Source organism: Dendrobium catenatum, unplaced genomic scaffold (assembly GCF_001605985.2).
Source record: "Dendrobium catenatum unplaced genomic scaffold, ASM160598v2 fragScaff_scaffold_621, whole genome shotgun sequence".
NCBI lineage: Eukaryota > Viridiplantae > Streptophyta > Magnoliopsida > Asparagales > Orchidaceae > Dendrobium > Dendrobium catenatum.
Window position 1 is genome coordinate 28,465,799 of NW_021319083.1, and position 5,079 is coordinate 28,470,877.

Consider the following 5,079-nt stretch of genomic DNA (forward strand, 5'->3'; position numbering starts at 1 on the left):
CCCGTACGATCGAAAATCGTCCCAGACGATTTTACTTAAAAGTCTTGAAACGAACCTGTTTGTATATGTGTACGAAATGATTTCGTCCAAGATGATCGTCCCGTACGAACCAGGTTTGTCCGGTACGAACGGTTATAACCAGGTTGGTTCCAAAAACTGCAGAACGAACATAGAAAAACTATCCTAAGTCGGTTATATCATCTAGACAAAAATATGTTCACCTGGATAAATTTTTTACATAGAGCAACTCATCCTGTACGATAATTAATTTCGTCTGGATGAAATTTTTCCCCAGAGCAAATCGTCCCTGACGTTAATTAATTTCATCCTAAACGAACAGGACTTAGAAAAATTTTCAAGGTAGTTCCTATTCGTTCCATGTGCTCTTAATAGGAGATAACTGTCTAATCGTCCAGTACGAACTGATATCGTCCCATATGATTAGTATAAAATTTATATGATCTCCTTATGTGTGTGTGTATATTTTTATTCACTCAATTACAATCACTCCCTTTCAATTAAAAAATGACATTTTTTAAACTTCAAAATTCAAAAGAATTTCTTGCTGAATTTGATTTGAAGTCTTCATGTTTGAGAGTTTGATTCACCTAAAATTTTAGTACACACAAGAGCAAATATAAAATTTCTAAAAATTATTAGGAGATAACTACACAAAGAATAATAATATTTGGAATCATCAAAACTATACAAGTTGCAAGAATGTAAAACATGCAAATAGCAACTATCATTAACAATCTCTCCCTTTTTGATGATGGTAAAACAATTATTGTTTGTAGGATTTCAAATTTTAATAATCTCCTAAACTACACTTGAATTGATGAATACATAAAATAAAGGAGGCATTTTGAACTAAAGATTATAATTTTTGTTTTTCAAAATTTGTATAACAAACAAACAAAACAAAACAAAAATTACAAGACTAATAACACAAAAATACAAAAATACAAAACAAACAAAACAAAAACACAAAACAAAAATACAAACAAAATAATTTCTCCACCTTTTTGACAGCAACAAAAAGTGAAGAAGAAAAATAGACAAGAAATGTATGTAATCATATGAAATTCATTTGCTAATTTAATCTTGAAAGTGATTGATATAAAACATTTCTAAGTGCATAAATATAATTTGAAAAATAAAATATAAAATAAGAAAACATCTAGATTGCAGTAATAATATTAAGTATATTGTAGTCTAAATGAAAAATATGAAATTAAAAATTCTAATTAAAATAAGTTATAAACATAATTTAAATTTAGAAAGACAAGATTTTCTAATGAAATTAATCTCAATTTACAATCTAGTTTTAGGCACAATTAAGATTAAAAAGACTAATAAAATTCATAAATTTTAAACACATTTCAAAACCAATTCAAATCTAAAGCAAACACAATAAATATTGATATTAATAAAAAGATTACAAGATCAATTCAGAATATCAATACTAAAACAAAAGAAAAAATACACTGAACTTTCAAATAAGCATAACAAAAACAAAGACTGAAACATGAAACATCTAGAAAATCAAAAATAGAGATTTGGGACCCAAATCTCTATTCTTCTGGAGGAGGAGGAGGAGCACAACCAAAGAAGTTGAAGTAGGAATTCATCAACAAAACATTGGTATTAATTTCATGAATTTCATTCCTTATATTACCAATGTCCTGTTGCTGCTGCTGAAGTTGAGCATCAATTTGATCAAATCGTTGATCAAAATGAGTCTCAAGTCTATCAAATCTCTCAACCAAATTATGATAATTTGGTTTAGGTGCGCTCCTTCTTCTTCTTCTTTAGAATCACTGGCATATGATTTCCCTTTGTCTTCCTTGAAGAACGCTCTAAAAGAAGAATCCTTGCAGTAGAGCGGCTCTTCATACTCTTCATCAGGATGCACTAGATTGTATTTCTTTTCCAAAATAAAGGTAACTAAGTGACCTAATGCAATATTTCTTTTCCTTTTCTGATCCACATGCCCAATTTCAGAAAGCCCATAAAGATAGTCTAAGATAAGTTGGGCTTCATTAATAGGTTGATTTTCCATAATCAAAAAGGTCACAATAGAAAGGAGTAGAAAAATATTTACTCTATCACCAGCTTTTGGAATGATTGAAGATCTAAGAATGTGCTGTATGATTCGAGCATTTTTGGTTAGTCTAGAAACTCTAGCAATATGATCATTAAGGCTATTTCCTCTAATTATCCTATTGATTTCAAACCACTTGAAAGTGTTATTGTTCATAAGGGTGTGGGCTCTAGAACCTTCAGTTCTTAAGTTGAGAAAAGAACCTAAGTCATGCTTTGTGATTTCAACCTTTTGTTTAAAAACAAAAGAACTGACAGAAGAGTGGTCGAAGTTGAAACTCATATTTGCTAGGAAGTAAAGGAAGGTATGTTTGTTGTAGAGGTGGATAAGAGTTAGGATAAATTCAAACTGAGTGGAAGTGAAAAGATGCATTACCTTGTAGTTAATCTCACTCTGGATCAGAATGCGAGATGGAGTGATTTTTGCAGAAGAAAATCAAGAAAAGGATTCCTCATTTGCTTTTGAAAGAAAGTTCTCGGAAGGATTCCTAAGGGGTTTCTTCGCTAAAACCTTTTGACGCTTGCTAGAGAAGGCCATTGTTGATCTAGAAATCGAAAGGGATTGAAAGAGATGTTTGGAAGTGTGATTATTGAGTTAGAAAGCCCTCTTATTTAAAGAAAATGACACGTTCGTCCTGGACGAAAAATGTTCATCCCGGACGAAAATTATCGTTCGTCTAGATGAAAAACTTTCATACAGACGATCGAATTCGTCCAAAAAGAAACGGCTTTTCGTAATTAACACAACTTACGATACGTCCTTTCGTACAGACTTTTGACTTGACCGATCATACAGACGATCACATGTTCATTCAAACAATCACACTTGTGATCATTTTAATGGTAGTTTTAAAACCGTCCCCTACATTGAACAGCCATGTTTTCGTCTAGACGAACTCCAGGTTTGTACAGACGAAGTTCATTAAAAACTACCTTATCCACTCAACCATTTTCTCATTTTTTCGCACAGTTACTTAAAAATTTCGTCCCGTACGATCTGAGGATCGTACAGACAAACTTAATTAAAAACTGAAAAAACTGCACGAATCAGTTTTAAAATCTGACAGTTTCACGCATTCCAACATATCGTCCCGTACAAAAATTTTTCATCCCGGACCATCTACTTTCAAATTTTTATTTTTGTATTTTTATCAAAGCAAATAAAAATAAACACACAAAACAAAATGAACAACAAAAAATGTACATACTCTAAATAAAAATCACTCAAAAACAAACGAAAAGGCGGCCTGGCAAGAAAATCTATCTCGATTATGCTATCTTAGGTGAGTCGCAGGTACTATTTATGATGTCCCTGGGATTGTAGCCAGGGATCGTCAACAAACCTTAGCTATTCGTTAGATCCTTGGAGCAGCTTTCAAAAGACGTATAAGCTACAGGATAAGCTTACAAAATCACATTAAAAACAAACTTTGAAAATAAAACATCAATGTTGCAAAAACATTTTTATTTAAGCATCTAAATCAATCACACCAAGCCTTGTTCTTAATGCACTGAAAGTATCAAAGGCTAAAGGTTTTATAAAAATGTCTTCATATAGAAAGAAAAGAAAGTCGGCCTTCCTCATACTCCCCCCTTCATTCATTGAGTTGGAGGAATCCACAGGAGGCCCGCCCGTTATGCATTGCATAAAAGAACCTTTCTTTCTATTTTGACTCAGGTCGAATGAATACGAAAGGCACTAGATCAAATCAAGAGGCCATGAATGAAGAAGTAGTGGGCCTTTCACCTTCTTTCTAGTGACTCGTGGAGCTGAGAAATCCACTTCAAAGGGAGGGAAGCTAGCTGTCATCATCATCCTTTCCGGTAGGAAAAAGAGTCGGACTATGACGTACCAGTCCCTAGTGGTGGTTCACTTTTTTGAATCTGCCAAGTCAAGGTCAACGTACGTAGCGTAGCAAACCGATCATCTGCCTCTTTCTCGTTCTCGCTTTTCTCCGTACTACTGTACTGGACCTTCTACATTTTGGATTGACTTGTCGAATCTCCACCACTCCTTTCTTGTCCGGCTCTCGAAGAGTTGAGCGGGCGCTGGCCAGCAACTTTCGTGCCTGAGAATGGAAGAGGGCCGCAGGCATTCATTCTTCGTACCTGGTCCAGCCTCACAACCGGTTGGTCAGACGGAATTGGACAAAGAAAAGAGAGTGCTCGACCGGAACAACGTCAAACCATAGAACACAGCTCCTTTCGGTCGAACCTGCCTCCAAGCTAGCGCCTTACCTTTTTCGTAGATAGTCTCAGTGAGAGCTACTGTAGTCTCCCCCGTTGACCTTCTTTTATAGATAGAATCTTCAATGAGTGGAAAGGACTCCCATACTTTCTCCGCAGTACGAGCCTCATACAGAGCCGCGCCCTTGTGATATGATAAGAAGAAAAGGCGCTAGTTGATTCGAAGAGCCAGGCCGCCCTCTTTTCCGCACCAACCCTGATTGTCAAATCGGGTGTATAGCTCAGTTGGTAGAGCATTGGGCTTTTAACCTAATGGTCGCAGGTTCAAGTCCTGCTATACCCACTCATCGTAAGGATGCATAGTAGCGTTCAAAGAGCACTCTTTGGCCTTGAGACTCGCCCCTTTCTCATAAACATTTCGACTTCGCTCGTTGTGTGAGGTCAGGAGTAGTTTCAAACTGGCTCGGTCATCGATAGGCCGGCCTTCATTGGATAGGGCGCGGGGGAGAGTCAAGTCAAGCACTAGTTAGTTGGGGTGGGACGCACCAAAGCAGGATTTAGGGCAGTAGTTCGGCTTGCACATACATAACAGGGTGACCACGAAAGAAGCAGGCAAATCGCTCTAGGTGAATAGAACCTACCTCGGAAAACTAGATAGGTTTCGAAAACTATTACTGCAGATCGACATCGGAGGCGGCCCAAACCTAGGCTGTGACGCTTCCTGTCGAGTACAATTCAGACTTGAAGTTCGTTTACACAGTAAGAGAAAGACAATTGAATGGGACTCAG

The 5,079-nt window shown here is 36.4% G+C and overlaps 1 non-coding gene across 1 annotated transcript; it reads left to right on the plus strand.

The window, feature by feature from the left end:
• The first annotated feature begins 4,560 nt into the window (after positions 1–4,560).
• Positions 4,561–4,633, plus strand: TRNAK-UUU. The gene has a single exon. It is a non-coding gene; the product is annotated as a tRNA-Lys (tRNA).
• Positions 4,634–5,079: the final 446 nt, after the last annotated feature.